This window comes from Dendropsophus ebraccatus, chromosome 2 (assembly GCF_027789765.1).
Source record: "Dendropsophus ebraccatus isolate aDenEbr1 chromosome 2, aDenEbr1.pat, whole genome shotgun sequence".
Lineage (NCBI taxonomy): Eukaryota > Metazoa > Chordata > Amphibia > Anura > Hylidae > Dendropsophus > Dendropsophus ebraccatus.
The window spans coordinates 87,207,304-87,222,139 of NC_091455.1; the positions used below are offsets into that span (position 1 = coordinate 87,207,304).

At 48.1% G+C, this 14,836-nt stretch overlaps 1 protein-coding gene across 4 annotated transcripts in view; it reads right to left on the reverse strand.

Moving 5' to 3' along the window:
- The window catches only part of NRSN1 (neurensin 1), a 64,270-nt gene that overhangs the window by 5,897 nt on the left and 43,537 nt on the right, over nt 1-14,836 (reverse strand). The window contains exon 1 of one of the 4 annotated variants that reach the window (XM_069960151.1): nt 8,976-9,156. The exons of 1 other annotated variant lie outside the window; for it this stretch is intronic. The gene's annotated coding sequence lies outside the window, so the exon portion shown is untranslated. Of the gene's footprint in view, nt 1-966; nt 992-4,866; nt 4,892-8,975; nt 9,157-14,836 lie in introns of those variants that run through there. 2 more of the 4 variants (XM_069960155.1, XM_069960153.1) reach the window with 2 other exon arrangements.

Genomic DNA, 14,836 nt, shown 5'->3' on the forward strand with positions numbered 1-14,836 from the left:
ATTTAACAAAAACAGGCAGGTTTTTAAAGATTTTTTTTTAAAGACAGATATACATTAACCCTTGTTCCAATTTGCCACCATTATTTTCACTGCCAGATATACTAGTTTGTGAATAATTTGACAATGGGGAGGGGGGGGGGGGGTACATTTAGTGTGAAAGGTTTGTTAAATAATTACGATTGAAAACTGTTTTCATATGACTTAAATAGCCTACCTGCATTATTGTCCTTTTTTACATAAAACCTTATCATAAATGTAATTAATAACATGCGACAAAGTTATATACATGCCCATGTTCCCATTTCAGAAATTTCCATATGCATATCTGGCATGCAAATTATCACGTTTTATTGTTCCTCATTTCAGTCAAATAGGGGCAACGCCATAGGAAAGGAAAAAAAACACATTTTGTTATTAGGTGGATAGGGGATACATTTTTTTTAGACTGGAATACCCCTTGAACTTTCATAGCCTTTAATGTATAGAGAATTACAAACCATTCAGTGACCTCAATGGAGAATGTATGGTTACAGGGGTGGGATATGCTAGGTATACTAATCTACAGGGAAAGCCCTGTTAACTTTATTGCTTCATTATTGGTAACTGAGCCTCCTTGGGCTTCTAAGTATTCATTACCACTGAAGTGATACTCTCAAGAGATACATTCAGCTCTATAAACATTACTCTTAGTGGTATGACGCCATTTCTGTGCAACTTCCCGAAGTGCAAATTTAAAGGACACTTTTCAAAATGAGACTAGAAATAAAAGATATGGGAACTGAAGGTGCCTAAATAAATAAAAACACAACACAGCTATGGGCTGTGGCTGTTTCTCTGCCTTCACCCTAGAATATATCCCGTGATCACTGCATCTGTCTTCTCTTCAGCTTTTATTATTTGAATCCTGACAGCCATTCACATGTTTCATGGATTCTCTCCACATCAGTCTCTCTGTAATTCCCTTACCCATGTTCAGCTCGCAGGCACGATTCTCTATCTGGAACCACCTTAAACCTTCTGATTCCTTTGTGGTTCATAAATCACAGCAGAAGGATAGAGAGACAGCAGATGGTTCTATTACCTGCAAGGGACATCTTTACTTCTTTACCTACTACACAAAGAATAAACTGCAAATCTGATACATTACTAGTCTCCTTTTGTCTCCTCTGGGACTGTTAGTCAGTGTGCAACAATCTCACTCCACCTCCTCACCTGCTTCTAAGGGTCCTATTACATGTAAAGATATTCAGCCGCCGATCACCAAAATCAGCACAGTGCCCTTTCAAAATTAAATAAGTCGATGAGCAGGTGTTTGCTTGCTCTTTGGCTGATCTTTGGCACTTTACAGCTTACTAGTTATCATATACATGAGGATGGGATTGGAATTCACCTTTTCTGACCCAATCTGGCTGCTAAACTCTAAAATTCTAAGTTTCATAAGTGCCCTGGACAATGCAGTTTGTCCGTAAATGATTAACTCCCCAGTCCCTAAGTACTTCCAGTACCAATCTTGTTCAGCTTCAACATTTGACCTTAAAATAGAATGTGTCTCCCTGCTCCATCATCCTCTCTGTGTCTGAAAATGTTCATAAAATAAATTTCTTGTGTTTCCACAGACTACCAACCAAGCATGTGGTATTATCTCATCTCATGTCATCAATCTCTTTCATTCACTCCTTCTGACATACTCAAAAATATCCCTATACTCTGCCCCTTTCTTACAGTGGGCAAAGGCAAATCTGTACAAAATTCATTCTTGTCTTTATTCCTGTAACTCTTTACTTATTGATCTTTTCTTCTCCATATTTATCCTTTTCCAGTCTATCCTGAAAAAACAGCCATCCTCAGCTATCTACTACACAGATGTCCCTGTCTCTGTATGACTCTCATCCACAAAGCTTCTCACAGTGCTGGACCACTCTTCTTTTTCATCTCTGTCTGTGGTCACCCTACCCGCATTCTACATTCTACTAACAATTCAAATAAAAGGGGTTGCCTAGTGCACAGTTTTTATACATGAATATGATCAAAATAAAAAGGTCTATACTTACCTACTTCACTCCCCTGTGGCCTTTATTATCCCAGCGCATGGTATCCTCTGCGCTACATTTTATGGTATAGGATAGGATATATATATATATATATATATATATATATATATATATAGTATAGGATATATGGGGACTGACTTTCCAACTTTCTGACAGATTATGTCATGGTGGATTTACACAGCCCAACCCTTTTGTTCTTGGGATAAGTTAATGCCAAACTATACTCCTCCCCACAGGGAACACATGAATGCTGTGTATGTAGAAGAAGCACTTTTATCTCTCAGGAAAGACAGTGAGAGTTTAGCGATATAAAATACACAGTATAATGGAGAAGAGGTGGTCTGCAGTTAGAGGAGATCAAGCATTGGATTGTGGACTACTTAAGGGTCCTTTACATGGCTAATTAATAGCCAGGAGTGTGGCCAATAATCGGCTTAACTAAAAGTGACAGCGATGAGCTGAGGGCGGAGAACATGCCTCAGAATATATTGCTATTGGCCGCACATCTTCCTGTGTAAACAGGGGATGTGAGGCTGAAAAGGATAAAGGCAAACTGACAGCACAGATATGTATATATCTGTGCTGTCAGTTTCCAGATCACACAGCAGTACATACTTATCTTGTACACTGCTGCTGTGATCCAGCATCCTTTTCTTCAGTTCTCCCACTCAGCCGCTGTATCTTCTGGCCGCTGTTTCCTCCACCATTATTGACAGCTAGAAGAGACAAGGACTGAAGACACAGTGGTTAAAGCAGGAGAAGAGGATGCTGTATCACAGCAGCAGCATTCTAGGTAAGTATGCACTGCTCTGTGATTTGGAAACTGACAGTAGGAATACATGTATATCCATGCTGTCAGTTTCCATGGCTGCATGAACAATACATGCGTTGATTGTGCAGCCCGACCACTCAATTTCTCATGCCATGTAAAGGCACTGCAAAAAAAGGTCTGATCTCGCTGATCAGCACTAATTTGCGGCTGACTGTTGCTGAAAAATTGACCAATGTGTAGTTTTGGTGTAATCTATTGTTACTAGAGATGAGAGGTGGCTAGAGGTGGCTGCTGAGGTTGGATAAAGCTCTAAGGTTGTCTGGAAAACATGGATCCAGCCAATGACTATATCCATGATTTCCCCATAGCCTTAGGGCTTTTCAGCAGCCACCGCTAATCAAATGCCAAAGGCTCGGGTTCGGATCGACTCGGGCATGCTCGAGGTTCGCTTATCTCTAATTGTTAATGCCCCGTTCACCCTCCAGAGCAATATCTTCATTAACTTATTATTATTTTGCTTCCACTACTGTATGGATATTCATTATTATTACTTTTTGCACTGGTGCTTTTTATGCTGTATAAGCTTACTGTTTACATACAGTTGTTTGTGCACTTGCACTTTTTTTTTTAACTTGACTTGTGATTTATTAGCTTGGTATTGCACTATTTATTCACTCTTACATATTGTCACTTGCTGCTCAATAGGTGTACAGGTTTATACTGGTCTTATTAGGACCAGTGCATGAACTTTTTCCTCTTTTTAGTGTTTTTACATGTATTATAGTCATTGGTTGTGGATTATAAAGGATTCATTTTTCATAAATTATTCTGAGGTGCAGCCCACACCTCTTTTCTTTTGTATTCCTATACTAATATATAGACCCCCAGCATTATGAGGAATAATGCTGGGAAGTAGAGAGTAAGTTGCAAAAACAAATGGAACAAGTAGTGCAGGCTGGTACAGCGGTTATAATGGGAGACTTTAAAGGGGCTATTCAGATAGTAAAACTTGAGGACCTATCCTCCAGATGGACTATCAATATTGAATTAACAGGGGTCTGACTCCCAGTTGCCTCCATGACCAGCTGTCTGAGGGGGCCACAGTGATCTTGTGCATACCCCAGCCTCTTCAGTGTTTACTTGCACTTTTGAACTGCCAGTTCTTATCTATCTCTTATGTGTCCATTTTTATAACTTCTCATTTACTCTACAATGTACCAGATCTATCATCTAGGCCATGTCAAATGTCATAATGTCTTTGTACAATACTTAGAGAACAGCGATGACATAATTACATTAATAGCTTGTATATTTCTCTGAATCCAGTGAGCTTTGTGGACCTTTAATACCCTAATGTCCTGGAGAATGCTTAGGATTATTAGAAATGATGTTTAGTGAAATAAGCTTTAGTCATTTCTGTTTTTGATGTGCTGAAAGTCTGCAGTGTAGTCCCTGTACCCTTGTAGTCCCTGTACCCTTGTAGTCCCTGGAGGGGGGTGTTTGCATGTACTCCGAGCAGTATAACCTAAAGCTTTAGGACCTCAATGCTAAATCTGTAGCACGGCAGAGTGTACAAGGGAGCGTTCTAAAGCTAGGTAGGGACAGTCAGCACAAGGCACATGGCACACTTACTTTAGACAACTGGCACAAACTCACACAGATCACCCTGCGGTGGAGTCTATATGATCTTATCAATTAAGACCACATTACAGTGTCTTCAGCAAAATGCACAGACTAGGCCACGGTGCACATCTATGACAATTCTTAGAACCTCAGTAAACATCCTTCCAGTTTCCTCTTGTCTTCTAGTTGGCAATGACATTTTTATTCTACATCGCAAAGAAGATCTAGGACTGGTAAATGTGGCAGGAGAGACAGTACAGATAAAAAGCCCTCCAATTCCCAGAATATTCAACTGGGCAATTTCACTGAAGTATATAAAATGTTGTGGGCTTTTCTAGAATGGCATTTACCCGATGCCAGCTGCTATTATTATTACTACCCCTGAATGTCAAGGTGGAGCCATGCGATTTTATTCCCTACCTTTATGATCTGATATGCTGCCTCCCATGTTTTCACATTGTGCAGAATAATAGAAATGATAGTAAAATGCAGCCAGACAGAGACAGTCAAATCAAAGGCAGAAGGCTATGGGGAGATGAAGCCAGTGAGAAGCTGGAAGTGGTGGGTGGAAAGCTAACATTTGTGTCACTCCTCCCCCAGCATCCAGTCATACAACTATTCCAATAGGATTGGTACTGATCATTCTGCTCCTTAGCAACTAGGCACGGTAAGCTGGGAGCACTAATAGGCTGAGATATTAGACAGGCAAACAAGGTTAGCACCGGAGACACTATTCCTCCCAAACAAATGACAATTGCCAGAGCCCATTTTCCACTATGATATTACTGGGTGCTAGCAAGTCAGACATCTATGAGCAAATGAAAGCGTAAAAGCTCCCGATGTCCCCAGACTGGAGGAAAATGATCTTTATTCACACTGGGTTTCCATGGGAATGAATTATACACAGAAAACCTGACGTATAGTAAAGCCATCACCTTATAGTGGGCTGCTTATAGTAAATCTGCTCCCAGTAACATAGGAATATAGCATGCTAGATGTATCAGGGTAACAGCCATGAAACTGGCACTTAACCCTTCAAGGCTGGGGGTGTTCAGAATTTTTTTAAAATCTCTTTGTTTAGATAATGTAGTTGGATGAACAGCAGTCCTATGTAAAACAATGTAGTGAAAAGCATTGTGCCAAATAATTCACTGGTGTTGACTGCTTAAACCATACGGCCTACATGCTATTATAAACTAGGCCCTGGCCCGTGATAGAACCATTATAACGGTACAGATGAAATGTAGCAGGTACTGTGGTACTTGCATCACATACGGCCAGTCAGTGGAAGAAATGTCAGTGTGGTTTGGAAATAACATAGTTTGTACAAGTTATTATAAATTGGATGGATACAACCCTGATAGATTGTAAGGTAAAGAAATGACATCTCATATACAATGATCAGCCATAACATTGAAACCACTTGTCTAATAGCATGAAGGCCGAGCCTCAAGTCGCCTAAATAGTTCTGACCCTTTAAGGCATGGACTACACAAGAGCTTTGAAGGTGTCCAGCAATAACTTTTTCAGCACTTTGCACTACACTAGATCTGGACCAGATAGACTAGCCTTCACTTCCCATGGCCACTAACTTTGGCCACCAATGACCTGGTTTCTGGCTCATCTTTTATCCTTACATGGACCCTGAGTGATGGCTGCTAACCCCTGCATACTGGGAACATCCCACAAGACCTGCTCTGATCCAGTCAACTAACCATCACACTCTGGTCAAGGAAACTCCTTCTCCTTACTCCTTATCATTTTTCCTGCCTGTAACACATCAACCTCAAAATAATCCGAATAATCCCTTTCTTCCCTATGTATCCAACCCCCTGACAGCCGCCACTGTCACATGATAACCTGCATTATCCACCTTATCTGCCAGTGGTTTTAATATTATGGCTGCCTGGGCTTACATTATGGGTTCCTCTGTCTTTACACCAGTTTTTTCGTTATCATGGTACATTTTCTCATACAGATGTAGCAGAGGCGACCTGGTCTCTTAGCATGTACCCACATATATACGTTTTGTAGAGGATTTCAGACAATCCTACTGTAACACAACCAGTTCCTACACAAATGATGTCTCCTCTGTGGCCTGACAGACTCAGCTCTGCTCTACCACTGTATATAGCTCTGCTCTACCACAGTATATAGCTCGGCTCTACCACTGTATATAGCTCGGCTCTACCACTGTATATAGCTCGGCTCTACCACTGTATATAGCTCGGCTCTACCACTGTATATAGCTCTGCTCTGCCACTGTATATAGCTCTGCTCTGCCACTGTATATAGCTCTGCTCTACCACAGTATATAGCTCGGCTCTACCACTGTATATAGCTCGGCTCTACCACTGTATATAGCTCGGCTCTACCACTGTATATAGCTCGGCTCTACCACTGTATATAGCTCTGCTCTGCCACTGTATATAGCTCTGCTCAGCCACTGTATATAGCTCGGCTCTACCACTGTATATAGCTCGGCTCTACCACTGTATATAGCTCGGCTCTACCACTGTATATAGCTTGGCTCTGCCACTGTATATAGCTCTGCTCTGCCACTGTATATAGCTCTGCCACTGTATATAGTTCTGCTCTGCCACTGTATATAGCTCTGCTCTACCACTGTATATAGCTCGGCTCTACCACTGTATATAGCTCGGCTCTACCACTGTATATAGCTCGGCTCTACCACTGTATATAGCTTGGCTCTGCCACTGTATATAGCTCTGCTCTGCCACTGTATATAGCTCTGCCACTGTATATAGTTCTGCTCTGCCACTGTATATAGCTCTGCTCTACCACTGTATATAGCTCTGCTCTGCCACTGTATATAGCTCTGCTCTGCCACTGTATATAGCTCTGCTCTACCACTGTATATAGCTCGGCTCTACCACTGTATATAGCTCGGCTCTACCACTGTATATAGCTCTGCTCTGCCACTGTATATAGCTCTGCTCTACCACTGTATATAGCTCTGCTCTGCCACTGTATATAGCTCTGCTCTGCCACTGTATATAGCTCTGCTCTACCACTGTATATAGCTCTGCTCTGCCACTGTATATAACTCTGCTCTACCACTGTATATAGCTCTGCTCTGCCACTGTATATAGCTCTGCTCTGCCACTGTATATAGCTCTGCTCTGCCACTGTATATAGCTCTGCTCTACCACTGTATATAGCTCTGCTCTGCCACTGTATATAGCTCTGCTCTACCACTGTATATAGCTCGGCTCTGCCACTGTATATAGCTCTGCTCTACCACTGTATATAGCTCTGCTCTGCCACTGTATATAGCTCTGCTCTGCCACTGTGTATAGCTCTGCTCTGCCACTGTATATAGCTCTGCTCTACCACAGTATATAGCTCTGCTCTGCCACTGTATATAGCTCTGCTCTACCACTGTATATAGCTCTGCTCTGCCACTGTATATAGCTCTGCTCTGCCACTGTATATAGCTCTGCTCTGCCACTGTATATAGCTCTGATCTATCACTCAGCTCTGCTCTATCACTGTATATAGCTCGGCTCTGCCACTGTATATAGCTCTGCTCTACCACTGTATATAGCTCTGCTCTGCCACTGTATATAGCTCTGCTCTGCCACTGTATATAGCTCTGCTCCACCACTGTATATAGCTCTGCTCCGCCACTGTATATAGCTCGGCTCTACCACAGTATATAGCTCTGCTCTGCCACTGTATATAGCTCTGCTCTACCACTGTATATAGCTCTGCTCTGCCACTGTATATAGCTCTGCCACTGTATATAGCTCTGCTCTGCCACTGTATATAGCTCTGATCTATCACTCAGCTCTGCTCTATCACTGTATATAGCTCGGCTCTGCCACTGTATATAGCTCTGCTCTACCACTGTATATAGCTCTGCTCTGCCACTGTATATAGCTCTGCTCTGCCACTGTATATAGCTCTGCTCCGCCACTGTATATAGCTCGGCTCTATCACTGTATATAGCTCTGCTCTGCCACTGTATATAGCTCTGCTCTACCACTGTTTATAGCTCTGCTCTGCCACTGTATATAGCTCTGCTCTACCACTGTATATAGCTCGGCTCTGCCACTGTATATAGCTCGGCTCTGCCACTGTATATAGCTCTGCCACTGTATATAGCTCTGCTCTATCACTCATCTCTGCTCTCCCTGTAGTGATGCCACCATGCCTATAACCGAGGAGAGGGTGAGAGCAGTGGGGCAGGATGGAGGAGCGGTCGCCAGGCTGCTCCCTCCTGCACGGCCGCTGGCTGAGGGGGAGGCCATCCGTGTTTGTCCTTCACCGTCGTCCTGTTGCTCCTCAGCGCTCTCCATGGTGCTGCCGCTCGGAGCACGGAAGTGATGACGCCACTGGCCGCCATCTGCCCCCCATCAGCCCCTGCTCCCCTGTATACCGCTCCATCATATACAGGTGTAACAGCTACATCCCCCCGGCAGAGTGCTCTCACTATACACTGAGGCTATGATGCCCTCCCGTACCCAGCCGCTAGTCCAGCCTCCCCGCTGCCCGGTAACGGTTACCTTTCCCTGGGACCTGCTGTGCCGGCGGAGCTGTCCTGCTAGCCGCAGATCTCTCCTCGTTCGGGTCCCATCCCTCTGAGCCTCTCCTGCCTCATACACCACGTATTATGTGGGAGCCGTGCTCCTTGTGCCTGCGCACTGAGCTGCAGAGGCTGCCTCGTCTGCTAGAGGAGGACAGAGCCTGACACCAGGCGGGGAGGGGGACAGAGCCTGACACCAGGAGGGGAGGGGGACAGAGCCGGACACTATGAGGGGAGGGGGACCGAGCCTGACACTATGAGGGGAGGGGGACAGAGCCTGACACTAGGAGGGGAGGGGGACAGAGCCTGACACCAGGCGGGGAGGGGGACAGAGCCTGGCACTAGGAGGGGAGGGGGACCGAGCCTGACACCAGGAGGGGAGGGGGACAGAGCCTGACACCAGGAGGGGAGGGGGACAGAGCCTGACACCAGGCGGGGAGGGGGACAGAGCCTGACACCAGGAGGGGAGGGGGACAGAGCCTGACACTATGAGGGGAGGGGGACAGAGCCTGACACTAGGAGGGGAGGGGGACAGAGCCTGACACCAGGCGGGGAGGGGGACAGAGCCTGGCACTAGGAGGGGAGGGGGACAGATCCGGACACCAGGAGGGGAGGGGGACAGAGCCTGACACCAGGAGGGGAGGGGGACAGAGCCTGACACTATGAGGGGAGGGGGACAGAGCCTGACACTAGGAGGGGAGGGGGACAGAGCCTGACACCTGGAGGGGAGGGGGACAGAGCCTGACACCAGGCGGGGAGGGGGACAGAGCCTGGCACTAGGAGGGGAGGGGGACCGAGCCTGACACCAGGAGGGGAGGGGGACAGAGCCTGACACCAGGCGGGGAGGGGGACAGAGCCTGACACCAGGAGGGGAGGGGGACAGAGCCTGACACCAGGAGGGGAGGGGGACAGAGCCTGACACCAGGAGGGGAGGGGGACAGAGCCTGACACCAGGAGGGGAGGGGGACAGAGCCTGACACTAGGAGGGGAGGAGGACAGAGCCTGACACTATGAGGGGAGGGGGACAGAGCCTGACACTAGGAGGGGAGGGGGACAGAGCCTGACACCAGGAGGAGAGGGGGACAGAGCCGGACACTATGAGGGGAGGGTGACAGAGCCGGACACCAGGAGGGGAGGGGGACAGAGCCTGACACCAGGAGGGGAGGGGGACAGAGCCTGACACTATGAGGGGAGGGGGACAGAGACGGACACCAGGAGGGGAGGGGGACAGAGCCGGACACTATGAGGGGAGGGGGACAGAGCCGGACACCAGGAGGGGAGGGGGACAGAGCCGGACACTATGAGGGGAGGGGGACAGAGCCGGACACTATGAGGGGAGGGGGACAGAGCCGGACACTATGAGGGGAGGGGGACAGAGCCTGACACCTGGAGGGGAGGGGGACAGAGCCTGACACCAGGAGGGGAGGGGGACAGAGCCTGACACCAGGAGGGGAGGGGGACAGAGCCTGACACTAGGAGGGGAGGGGGACAGAGCCTGACACTATGAGGGGAGGGGGACAGAGCCTGACACTAGGAGGGGGGGGGGGGACCGAGCCGGACACCAGGAGGGGAGGGGGACCGAGCCGGACACCAGGCGGGGAGGGGGACAGAGCCTAACACTAGGAGGGGAGGGGGACAGAGCCTGACACCAGGAGGGGAGGGGGACAGAGCCTGACACCAGGAGGGGAGGGGGACAGAGCCTGACACTATGAGGGGAGGGGGACAGAGCCTGACACTAGGAGGGGGGGGGGACCGAGCCTGACACCAGGAGGGGAGGGGGACAGAGCCTGACACTAGGAGGGGAGGGGGACAGAGCCTGACACTAGGAGGGGAGGGGGACAGAGCCTGACACAAGGAGGGGAGGGGGACAGAGCCTGACACCAGGAGGGGAGGGGGACCGAGCCTGACACTAGGAGGGGAGGGGGACAGAGCCTGACACCAGGAGGGGAGGGGGACAGAGCCTGACACTAGGAGGGGAGGGGGACAGAGCCTGACACCAGGAGGGGAGGGGGACAGAGCCTGACACCAGGAGGGGAGGGGGACAGAGCCTGACACCAGGAGGGGAGGGGGACAGAGCCTGACACTAGGAGGGGGGGGGGGCCGAGCCTGACACCAGGAGGGGAGGGGGACAGAGCCTGACACTAGGAGGGGAGGGGGACAGAGCCTGATACACAGGCTAGAGCAGAGCACAGTCACTGACAGGAGCAGAGATATCACACATCACACACAGAATTATAGACACATAAAGCAAATGGATACTTGTTGGTTTTGGAAATTAGGCACAAAGCAGTGCCATATATTTTTAACCTAATGCCAGAATGCCCTTAAAAGGGGTATTCCTATCTAAGCTCACATAGGTATTCTTATAGGGATTGTCAAATAAGATTTTTGCAGATACTACTATTTGGCAAACTTGCCTCCTTCTCCTGATATGTCCTCTCTCCTATTGTTGACAGGTCTAGATTACCAACCACTCTACTGTAAAAGATCTGATATGAATCTATGTAACTATATGATGGGGCACAGCATCAAATCTGCTGCCCAAAAGGAGAAATATAATAGCTCTCTCTCCTGCTGCATCCACTACTGGATTCAGCTAAAAAATCTGAATGGGAAGTTACCACAAAACAGCCGCAAAAAAACTATGGGGGACATTTATTAAGTCCGACGTTTTTTACGCCGGACTTATAAATGTCCCCGCATCTCTGGCGCAACGGGGATTTATGTAGAGGCGGACTGCCTCTACATAAATCCTGTGCGCTATGGTGTGCACCACCGAAAACCTACGCGAGCTGAGGACTGGAGTAGGTTTTCGGCGTATCTTTTTGCGGAACGGATGGTGAATCGCGCGGACTCTGAGTCCGCGCCTTCCGTTCCGCCGCCTTCACACCCCCTCCATGCCCCCCGGTGCACCAGCGGAAAGTGGAGATTTGCAAATATTTTATTTGCAAATCGGCCATTTGCGAATAAAATATTGCGCAAATCGGCAATTTCCGCCGAAAACCCCCCGAACGCCAGATGATACATGTCTCCATATATGTGAAACCACCCTTAGGTAATTGCAATTGTAATTTTGCTGCATAAGTCCAGACACATTCAGCTCTGCTACGTAAAAATGCGAACAGACACTACTAAATCATTATACAGACATAAACCCCTATCTGCTACATACAGAGACACACACACAGCTCTGCTACATACAGTACATGCAGACACAAATACACACACAAAATTGTAATACAGATAACCCCAGGAGAACACTGGATAGGGATTTTTTTTTAAACGTACATGTGTGGGTCACTTCGGCACTTGTCACCAGGGCCGTTTCTGCCATGAGGCGGAATGAGTATTCCGCCTCAGACGGCAGATTCTGCGCCCCTGCAGGGGGCGGCAGACAGCAGCCCTGCAGCCGCTCACCTGTCCTGCCTCAGCTGTCCTGTCGCCAACGCTCACCGCTGTCTTCCCGGCCCTGCAGCCGCTCATCTGTCCTGACGCAGCTGTCCCGTCGCCAACGCTCACCGCTGTCCCGTGCCGTCAGCCAGCAGCTGTCATCGCCCTCCAGCGAGTCATGAGTGCCCGGGGTCAGTGGGGGCATCACGGCCCCTGCTGACCCCGGGCTCTCACGACTCGCTGAAGGGCGATGACAGCTGCTGGCTGACGGCGCGGGAGCACGGAAGGGAACAGCGGTGAGCGTTGGCGGCGGGACAGCTGCGGCAGGACAGGTGAGCGGCTGCAGGGCCGGGAAGACAGCGGTGAGCGTTGGCGGCGATGACAGCTGCTGGCTGATGGCGCGGGACAGCGGTGAGCGTTGGCGGCGGGACCCGGACGGCTGCTGCAGGACAGGTGAGTGGCTGCAGGGTCGGCCGGCCGGGGAGGGGGGGGGGGGGTTGTGCAGGCGTGGGTGATTCGGTTACGGCGGGGGGGGGGGGGGGGGTTGCTAGTGAGGGGGCGGCCGCCTGGTCTGCCTCAGGCGGCAGAGACCCCAGAATCGGCCCTGCTTGTCACGGTAGCCTGTAGTGGCATTGGTACCTATCCCCGGTCAGACAGGCGCGGCTTCTGCAAGTTTGGACCTGAATGCAAAATAACTGACTACTGAGTCCACTAGCTTAACCAAAATAATGTCCCTTTACTGAGGTTCTTTTTCAGTGCAACACAAAATAAAGCATTGCTAACTGCAGGTGCAGGTGAGTGGTGCAAGTAGCTGGAACAACAGAAGTGAGAGAATAGGAGTATCTTGAATACAGTGTGCTGTGTGGTGTTACACGTAAAGAATACAGCATGCTGTCTGGTGTTACAGGTAAATAACACAGCGTACTGTGTTATTTTACAGGTAGAGAATACAGTGTGTTGTGTGGGTAATGGGATAATGCACCACACACTTCCGGGTACACGGGCGGGGGTGGTGGGACACGGGAAGGGGGCGATTCACAGACATAACATACATTACAAAGTTGTATAACTTTGTAATGTGTTATTCTGTGAATAATTTTTTTGCGCCGCACTACCCCTTTAAAGGTATAGAATACAGCGTGCTGTGTAGTGTTACAGGTAGAGAATACAGGGTGCTGTGTGGTGTTACAGGTAGAGAATACAGCGTGCTGTGTGGTGTTACAGGTAGAGAATACAGTGTGCTGTGTGGTGTTACAGGTAGAGAATACAGCGTGCTGTGTGGTGTAACAGGTAGAGAATACAGTGTGCTGTGTGGTGTTACAGGTAGAGAATACAGTGTGCTGTGTGGTGTTACAGGTACAGAATATGCGTGCTGTGTGGTGTCTCAGGTAGATAATACAGCGTGCTGTGTGGTGTTACAGGAAGGGAATACAGCATGCTGTGTGGTGTTACAGGTAGAGAATACAGCGTGCTGTGTGATGTTACAGGAAGGGAATACAGCATGCTGTGTGGTGTTACAGGTAGAGAATACAGCGTGCTGTGTGGTGTTACAGGTAGAGAATACAGTGCTGTGTGTAGTGTTACTGGTAGAGAATATGCGTGAAAATGCGTTGTGTGGATATTAAAGGTAGAGAATACAGTCCACTGTGGTGTTACAGGTAGCTAATACAGTGTGCTGTATGGGTGTTATAGGTAGAGAATACAGCGTGCTGTGTGGTGTTACAGGTAGAAAATAAAGTGTGCTGTATGATGTTACAGGTACGGAATACAGTGTGCTGTGTGGTGTTACAGGTAGAAAATACAGTGCGTTGTGTGGTGTTAGAAGTAGAAAATATTGTGTGCTGTGTGGTGTTACAGGTAGATAATACAGCGTACTGTGTGGTGTTACAGGTAGAGAATACAGTGTGCTGGGTGGTGTTATAGGTAGAGAATACAGGATGTTGTGTGGTGTTACACGTAAAGAATACAGTGTGCTGTGTGGTGTTACAGGTAGAGAATACAGCGTGCTGTGTGGTGTTACAGGTAGAGAATACAGCGTGCTGTGTGGTGTTACAGGTAGAGAATACAGTGCTGTGTGATAATACAGTGTGCTGTGTGGATATTAAAGGTAGAGAATACAGTCTACTGTGTGGTGTTACAGGTAGCTAATACTGTGTGCTGTATGGGTGTTAAAGGTAGAGAATACAGCGTGCTGTGTGGTGTTACAGGTAGAGAATACAGCGTGCTGTGTGGTGTTACAGGTAGAGAATACAGCATGCTGTGTGGTGTTACAGGTAGAGAATACAGTGTGTTGTGCAGTGTTACAGGTAGAGAATACAGTGTGTTGTGCAGTGTTACAGGTAGAGAATACAGTGTGTTGTGCAGTGTTACAGGTAGAGAATACAGTGTGCTGTGTGGTGTTACAGGTAGAGAATACAGCGCTGTGTGGTGTTACAGGTAGAGAATACAGCG